Source organism: Hylobates moloch, unplaced genomic scaffold, assembly GCF_009828535.3.
Source record: "Hylobates moloch isolate HMO894 unplaced genomic scaffold, HMol_V3 SCAFFOLD_3, whole genome shotgun sequence".
NCBI lineage: Eukaryota > Metazoa > Chordata > Mammalia > Primates > Hylobatidae > Hylobates > Hylobates moloch.
The window spans coordinates 28,132,365-28,157,003 of NW_026652278.1; positions in this window are offsets into that span (position 1 = coordinate 28,132,365).

Consider the following 24,639-nt stretch of genomic DNA (forward strand, 5'->3'; position numbering starts at 1 on the left):
CTAGTGATCCACTAGCAAAATTTTTGCTTCCTGTACCCACGACATTCTGTTCTGCTGGCCTGGAGGTCTTAGTTCCAGAGGAAGGAATGCTGCCACCAGGAGACACAAAAATGATTCCTTTAAACTGGAAGTTAAGATTGCCACCTGAACACTTTGGGCTCCTACTACCTTTAAGTCAACAGGCTAAGAAGGGAATTACAGTGTTGGCTGGGGCGATTGACCTGGACTATCAAGATGAAATCAGTCTACTACCCCATAAGGGAGGTAAGGAAGAGTATGCATGGAATACAGGAGATCCATTGGATGTCTCTTAGTATTACCATGTCCTGTGATTAGGGTCAATGAGAAACTACATCCAGGCAGGACTACAGATGGTCCAGACCCCTCAGGAATGAAGGTTTAGGTCACTCCACCACGGAAAAAAAAAAAAAAAACAGGTCCTGCTGAGGTGCTCGCTGAAGGCAAAGGCAATACAGAATGGGTAGTAGAAAAAGCTAGTCATCAATACCAGCTACGACCACGTGACCAGCTGCAGAAATGAGGACTGTAACTGTCATGAGTGTTTCCTCCTCCATTTGTTAAAAACTTGTTTGTGCATGTATACACTTGTACTAAGAAAATATCTTCATTTATTTCCTTTTCCTTTATCATGTGACATAAGATTTATTGACTTTATATCAGCATTTAAGCATTGTTAACTTTATGTAATAGCATTTGGTTGGGGATTGGTGCATTTCCAGTTGTATAGTTGTATTTTGTTAGGCGTAATAATGACCTTATTATTGTCTTTATTTGAAGATTATGTATTATCTCAGGATATGTGTATGGGTTCAAGTTGACAAGGGCTGGACTTCTGATTGTTAATACTGAGTGTCAACTTGATTGGACTGAAAGATGCAAAGTATTGATCCTGGGTGTTTCTGTGAGGGTGTTGCCAAAGGAGATTAACATTTGAGTCAGTGGGCTGGGGAAGGCAGACCCACATTTAATCTGGCGGGCACAATCTATCAGCTGCCAGTGAATATAAAGCAGGCAGAAAAACATAAAAAAGACACGATTGGCCTAGTCTTCCAGCCTACATCTTTCTCCCATGCTAGATGCTTCTTGCCCTCAAACATCAGACTCCAAGTTCTTCAGTTTTAAGACTCAGACTGGCTCTCCTTGCTCCTCAACTTGCAGAAAGCCTATTGTGGGACCTTGTGATTGTGTAAGTTAATACTTAGTAAACTTCCCTTAATAAGGAGATATATATATAGATATATATATATATATCTAGATATATCTAGATATATATATATATCTCCTATTAGTTCTGTCTCTGTATGGAACCCTGACTAATACATATATCATATATGAAACAATAGTATCTGCTCTCCATGTAGTTTTCAAACTCAGTCTCACTACAAAACTACAAAACCACAACAGTAATTTCCAATGGATGCTACATTTCCATTGGATGTACATTTTTTAAAAATTTCACTTTTGAATCCAATAATTTCCATGAGCTTTCAGTAGCACATTGAGCATAAGAAGTTAATTATATTTCCACTGAGATACCCAGGATTATAATGTTCACATATATGTCCCCTAGCATTTGGTAGAACTCTGCCTCTAAAGATGATTTAAGAAAGCTAATCAGATCTGGGTGATATTAAATGGACAATATTAAATTTACTCTAATAAAAAATTATAAACAAACTTCAGAATTTACTGTTAGTAGTAAATTACTTGTTACCTATCTTCTAATTGAAGATGAAAGTCCAATTATTTGAAACATCAACACTGAAAATGATTAGTTCTCAGTGGAAAGTATGCTGGCATGAGCTTCAGAAATAAATTTTCTATATGCAAGTTCTGTATTCAATAGTTACTTATTATCTGACCCTAAATATGTAAGAAAACTCCTGTTCTACTCAATTTGTACATATGTCAAATGGAAATTAGTTAAATTTAATTCCCTCCTAGAATGAGTGTACTATGTCAATACAAGCCAACAGCTCATAACAGTTTCTAAACAATGGTAAATTTTGATTAAATACTAGATTTTATGTTATTAAAATATTAATCATCATAACTTAAAATAATTTGTATAATTTGTTAGGTACAACCAGGAAAGTGAAGTATGAAAGAAGATACTGAAAATAAAAGTTGGGAGAATTCTGAAGCACTTCATTTGCACCAACAAAGAATTATACTTTTATCTTCTAAGTAGTTTAGCAGTTAAAATATTTTCTAACCCTGGTCTCCAAACTTTTTTATTTATAGCCTCATCCCTAGCCATCCCATATTCTCTGAACTTCCAGGTAAAGTTAGCTAAACCTGATTTCACACTGCCATTGAACTTTGTTCTAATACTGATAGCTAAAACATATTCTAAGATTCATTTACAGATTTGTTTTCCCAGGCAAAGTGAGTTTTTCAATTGTAAGGATAATTGCTTAGATTTTTTCTATCCATTCCATAAGGTTATTTCTGGTTTGTTTATTACTATATGTCTAGTGTTTAGTGCAGTGCCAGAAACATAGAAGGTGCATAAAAATTTATGAATTAATAAATAAATCTGTTTTCAATACCAAAAACATATTTTCTCCTAAAACCTTTTATGGAATGTGTCAGTGACAGACAAAAGAGTATAAAGATAGATAGATGGCTGGATTAAGTTAAAGTTTATACTAAGGGAGAAAGATACCGCACCCAAATCTGTACCAGAAAAGTTTAAAATGTTTGAGAGACTCCAAAAAAAGAGGATACGAAACAGCATATAACTCCAGGGTTACTTTAAATAATATTAATCTCTGGTTTTACTTAGTTTGTTTTATGATATAGAATTAAGATTTCTACACATTACGTTAAAAACATTTGGCCGGGTGCAGTGGCTCACGCCTGTAATCCCAGCACTTTGGGAGGCTGAAGAAGGCAGATCACAAGGTCAGGAGTTCGAAACCATCCTGGGCAATATGGTGAAACCCCCGTCTCGACTAAAAATACAAAAATTAGCCGGGCATGGTGGCGGGCACCTGTAGTCCCAGCTACTTGGGAGGCAGAGGCAGGAGAATCGCTTGAACCCGGGAGGCAGAGGTTGCAGTGAGTCAAGATTGCACTGCTGCACTTTAGCCTGGGCTACAGAGCGAGACCCAGTCTTAAAACAAACAAACAAACAAAACCATTTACTTATTTCTCACCTACATGGAATAAAGGATTTGTCCCTACTGTTTAGTTTTGTACATGTTAAGTCAAGTAGTTTCAGAATTTCATTATATACAACTTTAGAAATAAGATTTTTTTTAAAAAACCCCTAGAAACAACTAGTAAGCATTTATATTATCTATGTTTGCTATTTCTTGAGCATTACATCCGTCTTGTTGGGGTCAGGACCATATGTTCTTAATATTTTGACAGTACCTCACAGATAATTAACAAAAATATGCTGAATAACACCTACAGAACAGTTAAAAGCAGAGATGTTTTAATTTGTGAAAACAGAAGAGCACAGAGTTTATATTTTTGAGAATAATTCTTAGGTTTTACTTTAAAATGCCTGTATTATCCCATTAAGACATATGGGGCAATAGGACTAGGAAAATCTAGAGTGATCATAATGGAGATTTCCACTGATCAATAGGATCTGGTAGACACAGAATGTTGAGTCTAAGATAAATAGCCAAGACAAATAAAGTCAAGTGTCCAAAAGTTTCCAGTATCCAGAAAGTCAAAGAGTTAGTAAACATTGTATACTAATAGCAATTTCATTAGTATACATTGTAAAATCTGGGTCACAGACCGAGGCATTACTTTCTTCTTTGTTCATACTCTTTGCTTAGTGAATGTAGCCTGGGTCAACAACTGTTCATCCATCTAACAATAGAATCATTTGCTGAGTAAGCATTGGTTGATTATCTACTAAGCTTTAAAGACTAAGCACTAGGGGCCTAGGGATTGGTAACATAGACACGTGTTTACCTTCAAGAGCTTAAAGGCTAGAAGGGAAATAAATTGATTATCAGTCATAGTAAAATATGATAATGCCATGACAGGGGCTTCATATAAAAAAAAGAACAGGAGTAAATTGCCTATTCTAGAGAGGATCAAAAATGAGATTTCGTCTGAGTGGAGAACTAGAAGATATACAGGAATTTGCCAACTGAATAAGTGAGAGAATTTTTCAGATAGAAGGAACAGCAATTGAGGGTATCAAGAAGATGGTCATCAGCCTGAGGATGAAGACTTCCTCTTATGTAGTGTAGCTCGAGAGAGCCTGAGGTCACCTCAAGACCTACACCAAATGGAAATATGGATGCAGCAGGTAGAAGGCAATTTTACTTTCTTATTCTTTATAATTATGAGGAAATCAAAGAAGTTCACTGTAGGCCAGAATACTGATAGCAGCCCTCTCAGGAAAGACAAGTGAATACCCTTGAAATGATTGACTATTACTGGCCAAATGAGAAGTCAAGAAAATTTCAAACAAATTTTGGACAGATACTTGGGTTGTTTTATATAGAAGAGTATCATGGGACAAAAGAGCCAACATTCACAAAATTCAGGCTCAGGGATAAGTGGCACTTATTTTAGATAATCTATATGATTGAGCTTCTTGATTCTCCAAAGTGTCTGAGCCAACGTACACTTGAGATATTACTGCTGGAGGTATGCACAAATGTATTGGCCACTGTTTTAGTCTGTTCTCACGCTGTTAATAAAGACATATCTGAGACTGAGTAATTTACAAAGAAAAGAGGTTTAATTGACTCACAGTTCTACATGGCTGGGGAGGCCTCACAATCATGGCAGAAGTTGAGTGAGGAGCAAAGTCACATCTTACATGGTGGCAGGCAAAGAGAGCTTGTGCAGGGGAACTCCCATTTATAAAACCATCAGATCTCATGAGACTTACTCATTACCATGAGAACACTATAGCAAAAACTGCCTCCATGATTCGATTATCTCAACCTGGCCCCACCCCTGGCACATGGGGATTATTATAATTCAAGGTAAGATTTGGGTGGGGACACAGCCAAACCATATCACACACCAACCATTCCTTGGTGCCCTGAGTTTGCTTCAAGCACATGGATCAAGGAAAACCCTTATTTCAAGACATCTTCCAATCCTATTGATCTCAGATGACAAGGACAGAACTCTGTAAAACTACACATACTTATTCCCAGAGGTTCACAGCTACTTTTAGCTGTCTTTGATAAAATGATCTATTGCCTGCCTCAGGGCTCTTCTGCTATCTCTGAAGACCTTCCTGATAGATACAAGAATTATGTTATCATATCAGGAATCACTGTCCCAAATTAGCTCAGAGTAAGCCTATGCAACTGTATTGGGTTCTATGCTCTGCTGGTGCTGATGCTGAATTCCAGTAAAATTTTTCTCTAGAATTGACTCTAAGCCACCTTTACCTCATGATATTTATTGCCCAATTTGGATTTCAATATTTCCAGACTGAACATTTATAGCATGTAGATTTAATAGAAATCCTCACCCAGATATATATATTGAAGAAAACAGAATGCCTATAATTTTTTTAAATAAATGTGTGCTTGAGTCTGCAATGCACACTTGGTCTTATCATTTCTTAATTTTTTTGTGCTAATCTATTTTTTTATGAAAAATAAGTATTTTTCAAGACAAAAACTGTTTTGGTGGAAAGACTGGCATTGCTTTATATTTTTATAAATTTCTTTTATGCCAGGCTCAATAGAAGACACCTGGACTCTTAAATTTGCTTTTACATTCAATCTGATATATGTTGTTTTATCTGAAGTATACAAAGAAAATAGGTCCTCATATAGACAAGTATTTTAGGAGGAGAGGACCTTATGGAATCCCTGAAAGAAGACCCCCAGGACCTTCAAAGCACACTTTAGAAATGTTGATTAACCCACAGTGGGCAATGAGTATTTACTGAATTTGGAGAAGAATGAAATAAACCCTGACATAGGAGGAAGAAAAGTCAGAGAGACGTGATTGTAAAATTTAGGTAATGCTAACACAGAAGCAGCTCTCCTTCTTCTTCTCTTCCTCCTTTTCCTCCTTGTCCTCTTCGTTCTCCTCCTCCTCCCCCTCCTCTTCCTCCTCCTCTTCTTCTTCCTTCTCCTCCTCCTCCTCCTTCTTCTTTCTGTAGGTTCTTCTTTATGGTACAGTTTATCATCCGGGAGGAAATTAATGTCTCTATTTTTCCCCCTTTATCTAATCATTTGATGGTTTTTTTACATTTACATGGGCAAAGATACTGGTGAACATACAGCATCATTCATTAGACAATAACGTACTTTTTAGGGCACAGATTCTACATTGTCCTCTCCTTAGAGAGGGGCAAGACTATTCTTTGAGTATTTAGATTTAAACGAAATTAATCTTATTTTAAAATATACATGAAACATCCTAAGTGGTTCATCTCTGTACTACATTCTTATTTGTTCATATTCGTTGAGTAGATGAAATCTGTATTTGTCATTTACCTTCTGTCACTACCCAAACAGGAAGTTAGCACGGTAGAAACTCATGAATAAGTGTAACATTCAGCAAGCATTGGTTGACTTAGAAGATTAAAGCATTGATTTTGAAGATGAATCTCTCTACCCAGACATATCCCCATGTCTAAATTAAGCTTAAACCTTAGTGTGGGGCTTCTTTGTTACTTTTGAAAGAGCATGAATAAGGTGGTGTCACCCCCTGAAGCATTGGTGGGGACTTCAGCCACTTGGCATCCAGTCCTATTCCGTGACATTCTGAAATGATAGATGTTTATTCCCTTCATTTCCAGCAGCTACAAGTTGGCTGATAAAAATGAATATAATAGTAACTCTCAAAAGACTTTGGAGCTAGAAATTTTGTACTTTGAAAACATTTGATGGGGTTTAGAAAAATAATGTATACAGAAGATATGATTAATAATAAAAGTGAGGAAAGAGATGAAACATTTCTAAATACCACAGCTCCTTTGATAGGGCTAGTTCAAACCCACTTCATTTAGATATACGTTTACCCTTTATTTTTAAAGTATTTAATAGCACTAAGTGCTACTCTCTTTACATGAAAGTGAAAATATTAAAACAATTTCTCTACATCTGGAGAGACAAAAGGGCACTAATCACCTACAGGCAAAACTAAATGGTATCACACTCCAAAATATGCCTAAAGAAATTTGTTTGTTTGCATGTTTTGGCAAATGTATAAATGGTTGTTAGTCTAAGATAAATACAATTTATTCTGTCTTTTAAACTTGCTTATTTTTTGAAGATCCATTTATTTCTTCCAATGCTCTATTTCACTTAGAACCATTGGATCCATCTTTTCTAAGTGTCCTTTGTTTATTGACTATTTGGACTTTTACAATAATGATGTTTTCATCTTTGAATTTCCAACCCACTAATAATGGACTAAATTATATACTGCTAAGTTTCTTCAGCTACATAAAATCCTTGTAATGTTTTTATTTACCTTCAGTAATAATATTCAACCACTCCCATGGCATCACCTTGGAGGCGGAGCCATTGGCAGCCATTTAGGTAGATAACTCACTTTTAGAGTTTTGATTTTAAAAATATGTAAGAAAAATACCTGTTCACGGCCGGGCGCGGTGGCTCACGCTTGTAATCCCAGCACTTTGGGAGGCCGAGGCGGGCGGATCATGAGATCAGGAGATCGAGACCACGGTGAAACCCCATCTCTACTAAAAATACAAAAAAAAATTAGCCGGGCGTAGTGGCGGGCGCCTGTAGTCCCAGCTACTCAGAGAGGCTGAGGCAGGAGAATGGCGTGAACCCGGGAGGCGGAGCTGGCAGTGAGCAGAGATCGCGCCACTGCACTCCAGCCTGGGTGACAGAGTGAGACTCCGTCTCAAAAAAAAAAAAAAAAATACCTGTTCACCCAAACATCTCATACAGACATAAGATGCAGGTAAGGACAAATTTGGTTAGGAATAGTGTTCCAGATTTGCTAGGAATCTTGAAATATCATATAGAATTTACCTATTTATTCAACCAGCAACTGTTGCTAGGTGCCTGTTGTAGGTATGATAATATATTGAAAATTGTACAAATTACAATAAATCACAAGACTTTGTCCTGGAGGGACCTATAATAACATACAGAAAAAACATTCAAACATTTTAAAAGTTAAAAAAACAAAACAAAACAAAGAGCAGCAAGACTACATTGCTTGTTTAAAGTAGAAAATTAGAAAAGGTGACACGTTCCTCTTAATTCTTATCTCCACAGTTACAAACAAACAAGTGTTACAGAAAATGCATGTTTCTGATATTTTAATTTTTCTAGTGTTGTGTTTTCTTGGTTATTGTTTCTTTCTAATCGTAACGAATTTGCTGCATGTTTCTATTGAAATGATGTATGTGAAATAGTCAAACTCACTGAAACAGAGAACAGAATAGTGGTTGCCAGGGACCGTGGGGAGAGAGCAAGGAGGAGTTGCTAATCATTGGGTCTAAAATTTCAGTAATCCAAGATAAATAAGATCTAGAGGGGTGCTATATAGCATTGTTCCTATAGTTAACAATATTATACTCTAACTTAATATTAAGTGAAAAGGTAGATCCCATGTTAAGTGTTCTTGCCATATTAAAACAAAAATAAAATTTTTAAAACAATGTAGATTCAATTACCACCTATATGCTAATGATTTATATATGTCTACACATATACATACATATATATACACATACACACACATACATATATGTGCACACACACACATATATCTTTAGCCCGTATCTCAGTCTTATTACTTAGCCTTATCTCTTATCCATTAAAAATTGCCAGATATAGTGGGGCATTTGCTGAATAAATTATCTGATAAAATAAATGAAGTAACTGGCACTTCCTTCATAATTTTGACTAACAAGGAAGCACCAGCTGGTGATTCAGAGGTGAGTACGATATTCTGAGAAAGCACCATAAAAGGGCAGGAAAGAAACAAAAGAAGGAGACAGACTTGTGCTCTATATTTGGGAAAAGCAGATTTCAACATATTCAGAGAACATTATAATAGTACCCTATAGATACGGGCTATTAAAGGAAAAAGATCCCTTGTCTCATCCAGCCGTATTTACTGAGTGGCTTTTATGTACCCATTGTGCTAGGCACTGCGACAATTTCAGATAAAGAATGAGAAGCCCTAAAAAATGAATTTCTGACAATAAAACTGATCATAAGAAAGCTGATCTCAAACACCTTCCAACTCCAAGTTTATGTGATTCTCTAATCCTTCCTGTGGCTAAGAGGTTCCCACAAAGTGAGGGAAAAGAAACATTGTTGATCTGCAAGAACTGGAGATTTTATAACCCATTCTCCCTTAAAAATGTATAACCTATGACAGAAGCATGCTTCAAACAGAATATTGGTGTTAGACAAGGTCAATATCACTAAATTTCATTTGAGATAAAGGTTCTCTTACTGTGAGGTTATTCATAAACATTTCTTTCTTATCTGCATGAAACTTCTCTGGGGTAAAAATATTTATTCTATAATTTTAAATCATACTTTGTTTAAAAAGAACATATAAAGATTAAAATTTGGAAAGTATAAAAATGTGTAAAGCACACGAAATAAAAAGCATAAAGCAGGTATATTGATAAGTAACCTGTAATTTCACTACCTTACTACAAATATTTTTATATTTCATTCATTAAAAAATAAACTGGTAATATATGTTGCAGATATTTCTTTATTTTTAAGTAATAATATTATGTTTTATACACTGGATATAGGTCTATGCTCTGAGAATGCAATTTTTATTCAGAATGTGAACCAACAACAATGTCTGAGAAATAATAATAATATATTGCAACACGAATCCAAAGAGAAATTATTTGAAGACAGTTTGTTCTTTCAGATGCTAGCACCAATAAACAAAGTTGACTCTATTTTACTGAACTATGTAACAGTGAATACAATCTTAGCTTTCACTCACTCACTGAGCATTTATTAGGTGCCTGACATGGAATTGAGCATATCATATGTTCTGTATACTTTTCCTGAGCTCTGAAGGACCTTAAACCAAATTTAACCGATTGAAAGAGAGAGATGGGGATTGACAGAGCATGGCCTAGAGCTCCCCTGGTCTAGGTAGATAAGGTAAACTGAGAGCAACAAAGCCTTTCCATTTTAGCTGAATTATCTCAAGGGTGATTCTCACATGCCTTCAGGAATCACTCATTTCTAAGGCAAGATCAACATCAGTTGCTAAAACTAGGCAAGTTGGGCTTGTCAAAGGGAAAGCCATTGCATAAAGGATGGAGCTCTGAGTCAGGCTGAGCCATGCCCTTAGCCATGCAAACAGCTGTGTCTTCCTGTTCCTTCATTCCAAGGTCCCTTTTCTGAGATTACTATCACTAAACTTGCTTATTCCTTTTTAACATGCTATTCATTACTCCAGTAAAGGCAGATTTTTAAAGGAAAACATGCCAACCTGAGAGGATGGAGGTTATATTCCATTGATCATAGTAAGGAATGTACCTAGTTTGAGAACCATTTAAATTGGATGAGTTCCCCTATTCAAAGGCATAAAATATTGCAGGAATGATGAGGACAAAACACGTGTAGGGGCTATTAAATCATTCTCCTAATGGTGGGAGCAAGGATCTCTGAGGAGACAGAAGAAAACAGTGGGACAGATCTAGAGAAAGACAGTCCTGCTAGCATAGTGTAAGCAAGGCAGATCAAAGAGAACCTGCAAAAGAAATGACATTTGTGTAGCTAAGGGACATGCTCCAGAGCTGGTTACGCTGAGTTGGTAGTGCAAAGGGAAGGTCCAGGTCCTGCTGAATAGACACCACTGCCTTGGCTCATTCTCCCTCATTCTTGTGCCTCCACTTAGTTAGTCATCGTTTTTCTGGAAAGCTTGAGTTACTTGCTCCTCCAGTGTTCTCATATCGAAACCTGACTTTCAGTCTTAGAAATTATCAGTAGAATGCAATACTTAAGGATGTGACTCTGGACCCCAACAATCCTCAGTTCAAGTCTCAGCATTATCACTGACTGACTGTGATTTTTGGCTAAAATAAAATTGCCATGCCTCCATTTTTTTTTTACCTGTAAAATGACGTTAATGGTACTATCCAATTAGTTCATTGTGAGGACTAATGAGTTAACACATGAAAACAAGTTTAATACTACTCAATACTTAGGAAAGTATCTGATAATAGTCACTCCTCAATGGATTTTGGCCATGGTTATGACCAATTTTTGTAGTTTGTATTCTTGTTTGTATTCCTCACTAGAAAGTAAGTTCCATGAAGACATGGGCTTGGGTGTTTATTATTATAGGGCTTCTCAAACCTTCATAACCCACATACTCCCTTTCAGTCCATACATACGAACCCTCTCAGGATCTTGTTAAAGACAAAGTCTATCTCAATAGAGTTGGGTTGGACTAAGTTTCTGTATGTCTAATAAGCTCCAAGGCAGTGAACTGTCCATTTAGTTAGATTAGCAACACAGTAAAAATCAAAGCCACCTGGCAGCTAGGAATGCAAATCCTGGAGGATTTGGCCAGCACCACACTCCTACTTCCTTCTGCTTTGGTTCCATGGAGTAAGCTTTACACTCTATTTGAAGATGGCAGGAATGCCCATGTCGCTCCTTCGTTTTGCTCCTGTAGACAGGTAAAGTCAGTGTCACTGGAAGAATAAAATCTCAAATCAGTTTCTCTGTGTGGTGAGTTTCCCAGACTCCTGTTCCAGTGTCTACTCATTTCATCAGGTGGCCAGAGACCCTGGGGGAGAGAGACTGAGTCTACTTTGTAAACTGTAGTCAAGTGGGTTTTCCCTGTTTCTTCCGGTCCAGTAAATAGATGGACTTCTGAGCAGTGGCTGAGAAGCTGGTTCTCTACCAGAAAAGCAGGCACCTGTTTTGGTTGTACATGAAGTTCTTTGTGGGTTATGAAAACCACCCAATCACCAATCTGAGGGATCAAGGAGTATCACCAGAACGTGGGTCCACATTTTTACAGATTCCTATTTGATGGCTTGTGAGTAGCTACATAGTTTTCCCACTATTAGTATTTCCTTTATGGAACTAGGCAATACTGATTATGTAAGGATGGTAATCATACATGGTGGGCAAAAGATATTGCACAAATACTCAAAAATGGTTGGTTATACATACAGGAACACAAGTGAGTGTGACTGCCTATGCAAAAGCCCTTCAGGAAGGCTCTTTTGATGATTGTAATACCCAGTGTCTTCTTTCTCTGAAATCACACTACTAAAATAGTCTAAATAATTAAAATTTGGGGCTGGGTGTGGTGGCTCACACCTGTAATTCCAGTACTTTGGGAGGCTGAGGTGGATGGATCACCTGAGGTCAGGAGTTCAAGACCAGCCGGGCCAACATGGTGAAACCCTGTCCCTACTAAAAGTATAAAAATTAGCTGGGTGTGGTGCCACATGCCTATAGTCCCAGCTACTCAGGAGGCTGAGCCAGGAGAATTGCATGAACCTGGGAGGCAGAGGTTGCAGTGAGCCAAGATTGTGCCACTGCACTCCAGACTGGGGGACAGAGGGAGACTGTCTCAAAAAAAACAAAAATAAAATAAAATATTTAAAAAATTAAAATTAGATGTTTGAGCACCATTTTTTAAAATGTCTTATTGCAGTCTACTGTTGTTTTTCATTTTGTTAAAATCTAGTTTGTGAGACTGGACTATACTTCCTTTCAGTAAGTAAAGGATACTTTGCCTGTCTTATTCCTCTGTCAAAATGCTATCTTAGTGCTGGATGCCCAAAGTATTCAGTGAAGAACTGCTGCACTTGGGAATCTAGTTACTACCTTCTTCTTGGACATTAACAGCAACTAGTTTTGAAGCAACTGAGACTGGAATCTCCAACTCTTTCCTATCTTTAAAGGAAATAAAGGCCTTCTAGGGGTAGAAGTATATAAAAATAGGTATATAAAAATTGAATTAGACCAAACCTGCAGAGAGCTTTTCTGTTTAAGAAAGCCCAGCTGTGTAAGGCTTCTCACCTTAGGGATTTAGGACCCTTGGCATATAGGATAAATGGTGATCGAGTAACTCTTTTTCTTTGAAAATGCCATGTGAGAATTTGATAAAACATACCAGATAAATTACAAGATGCTTGTGTGTGTGTGTGTGTGTGTGTGTGTGTGTGACAGAGAAATGAGACACAAAAAGTAAGTGGAATAGATACATACATATATAAAATATATAATAATATATAATTGCATATATCATCCCATATAATATACATATATAAAACTAAAATCACTTCTTCTGCAAGTCCAAAAGAGAGAGTGTAAATATAATGTTATGATTAACAGGTTACTTGATAGAAAGATTATGTCTAAGAGTACCAGTAAAGCAGGAATACCAAATAAATGACAGAAAGTGATGAAAACAATTTTAAGCATCAAAATTTCTTGGAGAAACTCAGGTCTACATTGGCCTTTCTTCAGTTAATTTTATGACTTAGTTTTATCTCAGTTTTTGTTTTGAATTATATATGGTCCTCTTTTTAGTGATAAGTGCCAAAATTATAAGACTATGAATTTTCCTCTGAATAAGATTTTGGCTGCTTATGTTGTATTTTGAATCACCTATTTTTAAAATTTTAGTTCTAAGAGATCATATGGATCAGCATCCTCATCTGTAAGAGGAAAAAATCAGAAAATTGAAGCCAGAAAGTGACTTGACCAATATCCCAGTGTAGTTTCCAAAATATATACAATTATGCTTGGTAAACATAAAGCAGAAAAAAAATCATCATTGTCTTTTGACTGTCTTTTGGAGGACGTAATAATATATTAATCCCTACAATTACAATCTATTGAGCTATTGCTATTTTCAAGGAAGTTCTTTCTTAAGCAAATAAAAATGAAAAATCAAGCAAAAAGAATGGAAATAAAAAATAAAGCCAATAAAACAGCAACATCTGAGCTTCATTATTTCTAAACAGACAATTAAGGTAGATTCTAAAAACAAAGGCCAAAGTTGTTTTTAATTACCTAGATAATTATTGCTTTTTCAGAAGTATTTTGGCAGTGTAGATCTAAGCTTCCTAGGTTATATAATTTAGGATGTATTGACAAAATTAGCTATTTAATTTCCTTCTTTCAATGTCAGTTTTAAGAAGAAACTGCTGCATGATTATACATTCATAACTAGAAATTGGTTTTGAAAAATCATAAGCTACTTTATGGCAATTCATTCCTTTTTTGTTATACAATCCTAATCATTATTATTGGCATATTCAGGTTTTTCCCTTTGGAAAGCTTAAAGAAATCTCAAAGAAACTAACTATATAGAGTTGGCATGCCCTTTACAAAGTCTAATTAGGTGTCTCATTTGAAAAATATGAACAAAATGAACAAAGCACAGGTTTAATTTTGTTTCATTAGATTGTGAAGAGATCAACATGAATTAATTAGCGTTAACTACAACATGCTTCACTAATATCCTGCCAACACAAAAATTTCCTACAGTGCCAAGATGAGAGACATGTTCAGGATGATAAGAGAGAAATGTAAGTGAGTTGATGCAATTATTACAATTATTGCTGCAAAGAGTTTTAATTGAAAGGACACTTTGCATTTTGGGGGTAATAAGTTCAATTAAGATCTTTGGCTAGATATTTAATTTACTTTTAACAGCATAATTCATGTTGAACAGATGCAAAATAATTATTAAAGCATATTTATTGTTATTATGCACACAGGCTATAACATCTTAAAATGAGAAAAGAGGGACTTTTGAAGGGTAATGCAGCCACTTAGCCTCTCATTGAGTTGCAGTGATGATAAGTTGATAAGAAGCCTTGGATAAGATAAGTTACCATTTACGTGGTGAAGAAGTTGTCCTTAGCAGAAACATCCTGTTGGTAAGGCTTTGCCTTCAGGTATATTACGTCTCTCGGCATTTTAAAATTGGGCACCTTTTCTTAGTAAAACATCTGTTGTATATGTGATGAAGTTTTTCAGCAATGGGAATGTTGTGTTCACTCTATGTGTTGCGATATAAGTCCAAACAATGTTAGCAAATTAGTGGTAACATTTTGTCCTCTGGAGTTCCTAGGGAGCAAAATATACATGCCAATAAAAAAGAGGCACGATGCAAACTGCAGAGCTAAATAATATATATTTGTGTATATGCCACATAAAAATTACACATTGCAGTGATTTCTAATGATTTTCCTGTGCCTTAGAACCACATCCAAAAAAGAACTATAATTCAGTCCTTACTCCTGTCAAATGTCCTCTGTGATACTACTAGCTGTCATTCAAAGACAGCAGTGACTTAAATGGCAGAGACACACCCACTATACAGACGAAACCTTTAAATATGTCTTGATTACTTAGTATTTGCTGAACACATGCCTAACATTTTGGGAAATGAGGGAAAATTCCATGACTTAGCCCATTTTCTTGAATTTTTAATGATATGTTCAGGGACTCAAACACATTATTATAAGAAAATAAGGTAGAGGGATCACCTGAGGTCAGGAGTTTGAGACCAGCCTGACCAACATGGAGAAACCCCATCTCTACTAAAAAAAAAAATACAAAATTAGCCAGGTGTGGTGGTGCACGCCTATACTCCCAGCTACTCGGGAGGCTGAGGCAGGGCAATCGCTTGAACCGAGGAGGCAGAGGTTGCGGTGAGCAGAGATCGTGCCAATGCACTCCAGCCTGGGCAAAAAGAGCGAAATTTCATCTCAAAAAAAAAAAAAAGAAAAAACATAATTTGCATTTCTCTGATGATTAGTGATGTTGAACTTTTTAAAAATATATTTGTTTGCTGCTTGTGCTTCTTCTTTTGAGAAGTGTCTGTTCATGTCCTCTGCTCACTTTTGGAGTTGTTTTTTATTTGCTCAATTGTGTAACTTTCTTACAGATTCTGGATATAAGGTCTTTGTTAAATGCATTGTTTGCCAATATTTCCTCTCATTCTGGAGGTTGTCTGTTTACTCGGTTGATAGTTTCTTTTCCTGTGCAGAAGTGCTTTCATTTAATTAGGTTCCACTTGTCAATTTTTGTTTTTGTTGCAATTGCTTTTGAGGACTTGGCCATAAATTCTTTGCGAAGGCCAATATCCAGAATGGTATTGTCCAGAATGGTATTCCCTAGGTTTTCTTCTAGGATTCTTACAGTTTGCAGTTAATCTTTAATTCTTCTTGAGTTAATTTTTGCATATGGTGAAAGGTAGGAGTCCAGTTTCATTCTTCTGGATATGGCTAGCCAGTTGTCCCCATACCATTTATTGAATAGGGAGTCCTTTCCCCATTGCTTATTTTTGTCACCTTTGTTGAAGATCAGCTGGTTGTAGGTGTGTTCTTTCATTTCTGGGTTCTCTGTCCTTTTCCATTAGTCTATATGTCTGTTGTTGTACCAGTGCCATGCTGTATTGGTTACTGTAGCCTTATATCATAGTTTGAAGTCATGTGATGCCTCCAGCTTTGTTCTTTTTGCTTAGGATTGCTTTGGCTATTTGGACTCTTTTTTGGTTCCATATGAATTTTAGAATAGTTTTTTTCTAATTCTGTGCAAAATTATAGGGGTAATAGGAATAGCACTGAATCTGTAGATTGCTTTGGGCAGTATGTCCATTTTGATAATATTGGATCTTCCAATCCATGAGCATGAAATGTTGTTTTCATTTGTTTTTGTCATTTATGATTTCTTTCAATACCAGTGTTTTGTAGTTCTCCTTGTAGAGACTTTTAATCTCCTTGGTTAACTGTATTCCTAGGTATTATACTTTATTTTTTTTGTGGCTATTGTAAATGGGACTGTGGTGTTGTTTTGGCTCTCAGCTTGAATGTTATTGGTGTGTAGAAATGCTACTGATTTTTGTACATTGATATTATATCCTGAAACTTTACTGAGGTCGTTTATCAGTTTCAGGAGACTTTTATCAAAATGTCAGAAAGATAACAGATTCTAGCGAGGCTTCAGAGAAAAGGAAAGGGACACTTATACACTGTTGGTGGGAATGTAAATTAGTTCAGCCACTGAGGAAAACATTTTGGAGATTTCTCAAAGGACTAAAAATGGACTTACCATTTAACCCAGAAATCCCATTACTGAATACTGAATATATACCCCAAAGAAGATAAGCTATTCTACAAAAAGGATACATGCCCTTGTATATTCATCACAGCACTATTCATAATAGCAAAGACATGGAATCAATCTAGGTGCCCATCAATAGTGGGTTGGATAAAGAAAATGTGGCACATATACACCATGAAATACTATACATTCATAAAAAGCATGAAATCATGTCCTTTGCAGCAACATGGATACAGCTGGAGACCATTGTCCTAAGGGAATTAATACAGGAACAGAAAACCAAATACTGTCTGTTCTTACTTTCAAGTGGGGGCTGAACATTGAGTACACATGGACATAAAGATGCAAACAATAAACACTGGACTAGAAGGGGGAGGTAAGGAGTTGGGCAGGTGCTGAAAAACTACCCTTTGGGTGCTATGCTCACTACTTGGGGTAGGGACCATTTGTCCTCCAAACCTTAGTGTCACACAGTAACCCCATGTAACAAACCCACACACGTACCCCCTGAATCTAAAATAGCAGTTGGAATTATAAGCTAAAAAGAAAAGAATTTTATGCTAAGCACTTCCATGATGTGAGATGACAGTCAACCTTGACTTGGACAGTTTGGGAAGTCGTCAATGAAGGAGTAAATTGCAGGTGCAGAAATTGGATAGGCAGGGGGATGGAAGAATGTTCCAGAACAGGAAATGATAGGAGGATTGGAGGTGATTTTGACATGCTTATGAGACAGTGACTAGAAACAAATTCTCATATGGAGAAGTAATATAATATCAGATGGATAGGGTACAGGCTATGAGTTATCTTGGTGGCAGATAGGAGGAAACCAATATATGAGGAATAACAGTCACCCTGTGATATTCTTAAAAGACAGGTTCTAATTCAAAAGCATAGCTGCTGCCTCAAAGTGAAGCTTTTTAAAAGTAAGTCATTGTCAAGATAGACTTAGGCTTTGGGATTTGCTAAAGCGAAGTCTCCGAGAGTTTTCATCCACAGCTTAGGGTTGAATTTCCAAACCTGATTTCCCTGAAGAATGGCATAGAGTGCTCCAAATTTCTGCAAAATAAAGACATTTTTCCAAAAATATTGTTGAAGGGATACAATGGCCCCAGGGAATTGGGACCAATATGATTTGTTTAGAAAGAATTTGAAAATATCTTGGTTGGTGTGACTCGAATAATGGTAGAGGACTTCCACCATCACACCACACCACCACTATTGCCATCACTTTAAAAGCCAAATTGAAACATCAGAGTTCTCAAAATTCTATAATTTGGAGAATGATCAACTTTATAAAATTTTTTATGCTTGTGGATGCTAACAATGAAACAAGTCTTTATTTAGTAAAAAGATCCTAAAAATACTAAAAGTTGAGATGGCAGCCCTATAAAAAGAGAATTTTATATCCACAGCTTCATATACTTTAGAACACACAAAGAATTTGGGAATATTTTAGTGTCTACTTTAAAATTATGAAAAAATATTTAAATATTTGTGGACTGCTCAAATTTAGAAAAAGTTAAAATATAGCTTTAATAAACAAAATATAACTATAATATGTAAATTTTTATATAACTTGCTAATTTTATATGCTAAATTTTCATTTATTTTTAAAATTATTATTTTTAGAGCAGTTTTAGATTCACAGAAAAATTGAGAGGAACTTACAAACATTTCCGATACATCCCCTAACCCCATATTAACATCTCCTGCCAGAGTGGCACATTTGTTGCATTTGATGAACCTGCATTGACACATCACAATCACCTAAAGCTCGTCAGTTCACTCTTGCTGTTGTACTTTCTGTCGGTTTGGACAAATGCATAATGACATGTATCTATTATTATAGCATCATACAGAGTATTTTCACCACCCTAAAAATCTCCTGTGGTCTATCTATTCATTTCCCCATTCCCAAACCAAACTCCTGGCAAACTGTGATCTTTCTACTGTGTTCATAGTTTTTCCTTTTCTGGAATGTGATATAGTTTGAATCATAAAGCATGTAGCCTCTTCAGATTTGCTTCTTCACTTAGTAATATACATTTCAGCTTCTTCATGCCTTTATATAGTTTGAAAATTTATTTGTTTTGGATGCTAAATGTTCCATTGTCTTGATGTAGTACAGTTTGTTTATTTGTTCACCTACTGAAGGATATGTTAGTTGTTTCTATGTTTGGGCAATTATAAATAAAGCTGCTCTAAACATTTGTATGGAAGTTTTCTTGTGGACATAGTTTTAAAATCCTTAGGGTAAATATCAAGGAGTATAATTTCTGGATTGTGTGGTAAGAGTATATTTAGCTTCATAAGAATCTGCCAAACTATTTTCCAAAGTGGCTGTACCATTTTGTGTCAACCAGCAATGATGAGTTTCTGTTGTCAGGCATCCTTACCAGCATTTGGTGTTGTTAATGTTCTGAATTTTGGACATTCTAATAGGTGTTCAGTAGCATCTTATTGTATTAATTTGTATTTATTTTCCCGATGACATATGTCATCCATCTTTTCTTATGCTATGACATTTCAGTGTTTAGAGACACAAATACTTACCATTGTGTATTGCATATAGTATTCAGTACAGTAACATGCTGTACAGGTTTGTAGCCTGGGAGTAACAGGCTATACCATATAGTCTATGTGTGTAGTAGCCTGTACCATCTGGTTTTAAGTATACTCTATGATGTTTGCACAATAACAAAATCACTGAATGATGCATTTCTCTGAATATATTCTCATTATTGATGCATGACTGTACATATATATATACAGTCATGTATATATAACAAATACATATAATCAAATATGTCATTGCTATCATTATTTTGAGCAAACTGTTATCTGTTAGATCTATTAAGAATAAGAAAAATAAGTTTTTATTTTACTTTCACTTCCTCAATGCTCTTCTTTTCCTTAGATCTGAACTGCTGACCTATATTATTTTTTCTCTAACAAACTGATTCTTAAATTTTATTTTTAATTGAAAAATAATTTTATACATATATACACAATGTGATGTTTTTATATATGCTTATAATGTGGAATGAGTAAATCAAGCAAATTAACAAATCCATCACTTCATAGACTTAGATTTGTGGTGAAAATATTTAAAATCTACTCTGTATTAGTCTGTTTTCATGCTGCTGGTAAAGACATTCCTGAGACTGGGAAGAAAAATCGGTTTAATGGACTTACAGTCCTATGTGGCTGGGGAGGCCTCAATCATGGTGGAAGGCAAGGAAGAGCAAGTCACATCTTACACGGATGGTAGCAGGCAAAAAGAGATAACTTGTGCAGGGGAATTCCCCCTTTTTAAACCATCAGATCTCGTGAGACTTATTCACTATCATGAGAACAGCACGGGAAAGACCTGCCCCCATGATTCAATCACCTCCCACTGGGTCCCTTCCACAACACATGGGAATTGTGGGAGTTACAATTCAAGATGAGATTTGGGTGGGGACACACCAAATCATATCATACTCTTTTAGCAATTTTGAAATATATGGTGTATTATTATTTATTATAGTCACCATTCTGCACAATCTATCACTAAAGCTTATTCCTTTTGTCCAACTGAAACTTTGTACCCTTCGACCATCTCCCCTTTTCCTTCCACTCCCTCCCTCAGGCTCTAGTGACCATGATTCTACTCTCTACTTCTATGAAGCCAGCTTTCCATATTCCACATATAAATGAGATCAGATGGTATTTTTCTTGGGCCTGGTTTACTTCACTTAGCGTAATGCCCTCCAGATTCATCCATGTTGTCTCAAAATAATAGGGTTATCCACCTTTTTAAAAGCTGAATGTTATTCCATTATATGTGTGTACATGCATGTGTGTATATAATATATATACATTACATATATGTTGTATTAGTCCATTATTGCATTGCTGTAAAGAACTGCCTGAAACTGGATAATATATAAGGAAAAGAGGTTTAATTGACTCACAGTTCCGTAGGCTGTACAGAAGCATGGCTGGGAAGGTCTCAGGAAACTTATAATTGTGGTGGAAGGCAAAAGGGAAGCAGGCATATCTTCACATGGCACAGCAGGAGAGAGAGAGAGAATGGGTAAGTGTTATACACTTTTAAACAACCAGATGTCATCAGGATTTGCTATTGTGAGAACAGCAAGGGGAAGCCTGTTCCCATGATCCAATCACCTCATACCAGGCCCCTTCTCCAACATTAAGGATTACAATTAGACATGAGATTTGGGTGGGGACACAGAGCCAAACCAAATTTTATAAATATATATTATATATAATATATAATATATTATATAAAATATATATATGTTATATATTTTATATAACATATATTATATTTATATATTATATATATAAGATAATATATATATTACATTTTTTGTTTGTCTAATAATAGACATCTAGGTTGCTTCCATATTTTAGCTATTGTGAATAATGCTGCAATAAACATGGGAGTGCAGGTATCTCTTCAGCATACAGATTTCAGTTTTTGGGGATATATACCCAGAAGTTAGATTACAGGATCATAGGAAAATTCTATCTTTGCTTTTCTAAGGAACCTCCATACTATTTTCCATAATGGCTTTATTAATTTACATTCCTACCAACTGTGTACATGGGTTTTCTTTTCTCCATGCTCATGCCAACAGTTGCTATCTCTCATCATTTTTTTAAAAAAGTGTAACAGCCTATCAGGCATGAAGTGATATTTAATTGTGGATTTAATTTGCATTTCCCTGATGATCAGTGATAATATTTTTTATGTATCTATTGGCCATTTGTATGTCTTCTTTAGAGAAGTGTCTATTTAGGTCCTTTGCCATTTTCTTATTTTTTTGTTTGTTTTCTTGTTGTTGAGTTATTTGAGTTTCTTATATATGTTAGATACTAGCCTCTTATCAGGTTGATGGTTTGCAAATATTTTCTTCAAATCTGCAAATTGTCTCTTCACTCTATTAGTTGTTTCTTCTGCTTTTTAGTTTGATGCATTTCCATTTGTTTTGTTTTTTGTTTGTTTGTTTTTTATTTTATTGCTTTGGCTTTTGGGTTCATATCTAAGAAATCTTTGGCCAGACCAATATTGTTAAGTATTTCCTGTGTGTTTTCTTCAAATAGCTTTACAGTTTTAGTTAACAATTCTTGCAAGGCAGGTTTACTGACAACAAAGTTTCTCAATATTTTTTTTGAGACAGTCTTTATTTATCCTTCTCCTTTGAAGAATAAATTTACAGGGTACAAAATTCTAAGTTGATAGCTTTATTCTCTCAACACTATGTTCACTCCACTGTCTTCTTGCTTGCATGGTTTCTGAGGAAACATTAGATGTAATTCTTACCTTTATTTCTCTGTAGATATGGTAGTTTCTCTTCTCCCCTGAGTTCCTTCAAAATTTTATCTGTATCTGCAATTTTCTGTAGTATAAAGATGATATGCCTAGGCAGTTTTTTGTTGTTGTTGTTGTTGTTGTTTTATTTTTTGACATTTATTTTGCTTAGTGTTCTGTGAACTTCCTGAATCTGTGATTAATTTGGAGAAACTCATTCATTATTGTTTCAATTATTTTTTCTGTTTCTTTCTCTCTTTATTGTCCTTCTGGGATTCACGTTATATAAACATTATAACTTTTGTAGTTAGCTGTTCTGTGCTGTTGTTGTTGTTGTTACTGTTGTTTTGGTATTCATTCTCTTTGTTTTTCAATTTTTGATATTTCAATTGATATATCCTGAAACTCAGAGATTATTTTCTCAGCTGGCTAGTCCCCTAATAAGCCTATCAAAGTCATGATTTCTATTACAGTGTTTTTACTTCTAGCATTTCTACTTGATTTCTTCTTAGGATTTTCATCTCTCTGTTTAAATGTCCATCTCTTCTTGTATGCTGTCTACTTTATTAAATTTCTTAACACATTAATTATAGTTTTGTTCAAATTCCAAATTTGATCATTTCAATATACATGCCATATCTGGTTCTGATGCTTGCACTGCCTCTTCAAATTGTCTTTTTTGCCTTTTTGTATATTCTGTAATTTCTGTGTTTTGTTTTGTTTGTTGTTTGTTTGTTTTGATAGATGGGCATATCATACCATGTAAAAGGAACTGCCATAAATAGGCCTTGAGTAATGTGGTGGTTAAGTTGTGAGGGGAAGGGAAATGTTCCGTAGTCCTATAATTAGGTCTCAGTCTTTACCAGGCCTAGAACTCTGGTCTGTGAAATTCAGAATAGTTTCTAATTTTTTTCCCCTTAAGTGGGACAGAATGGCTAAAGCAGGCTGGAGTGTTGGGCATTTCTCTTCCCCCAGGCTCGTTGGACACTGATAATACCTGACAAATTAGGCTCCACTTAACTAGTTTCTTCTGAGGAAGAACCTTGTTAGGAAGAGCGGCATACCGTGGCACATTTCACAATGGTTCCTTTTCCTTAATGGAAAAAAAAGAGGATTTTTTGCCAATATTTACTGTGAAAACCTGACTGAGCTCCTATGGCTTCCCCCTATGACTGGGTCCCCCTGGAAATTTTAACTCAGATTTGTCTGTCCACACTGAGCTTTCAGCAATTCATCAATTACAGTTCAGGTTTTCCTACCCCGACAATGCTTCTCTTGGCCACTTTCCCTCCTGAGTCTCTGCTCCTTGCATTTGCCTGTCTGTCTCTCCAGTCTTGGGGACAGCAGTTTGCCCTGTGTCCTCACTCTATAATGGATCTAGAATCGTTCATTTTTCAGTCTGTTCACTTTTCAACTTGTTGCTAGGATTGAGTAGTGCAACCTTTCTACATATGGAATCAGGAACTTGATGTCCAATTTCATTTAACTTTACTTAGCTGTAGTAGCAGTTATGTTCTCTGCTGCTTTTCTTCCCCCCAGGAAAAAAGCAATATTAGTCCCGTTTTATATATTAGATTCCGTCCTACCTCTATGACTTAAAACTGACAAACTTCCACATTGTTTCTTTGTTTTGAGACCCTCTCCTTCCTCAACCCACCCCCATTTTGTATCTTCCTCTTTAACTTATATGTTAGAATACATATATTTATTATTTTTCCTTTTAAACAAATGAATGTTTATACCTCTTGCTATGTTTTTAAAACTAATGGTTGAGTGATTATTATTTTTATAATCTTAAAAAATGAATTCACTAGCTACTTACCTGTGAAACTACTCATTTGTTTTGCTCCAAAAAAGACATCCCCTCTTTAGACATTAATAGTAGAAAAGATATTTATTTCTCCTTTTCTTGTAAATGGCACTTTATCCAAAAGAAACATGGTTACAAACACACCCCCATGTACTTTGTAAGCAAGCTTCACCTCCTAATTTTAAGACAGAAACTAACTTCCATACATAGAGTAGATAACTGCCTAGAACCAGGTTTTTATTATCTGTCATAATCCTTATTAAAAAGGACAAAGGGTTTTCCCATCTTCTGTGTGTGCTAAGTATCATCTGACAGAGTCAGGAAATAGATCTGAATTCCCAGAACTGCCACGTGGAGGGCAGACAGAGGACTCCGTTCCCACGTCTGCTGCCATCCCCTTTCATCCTGGCTGTGGCCTTCTTTTGGCGGTTTGCCATCACAGAGGGTCAGAA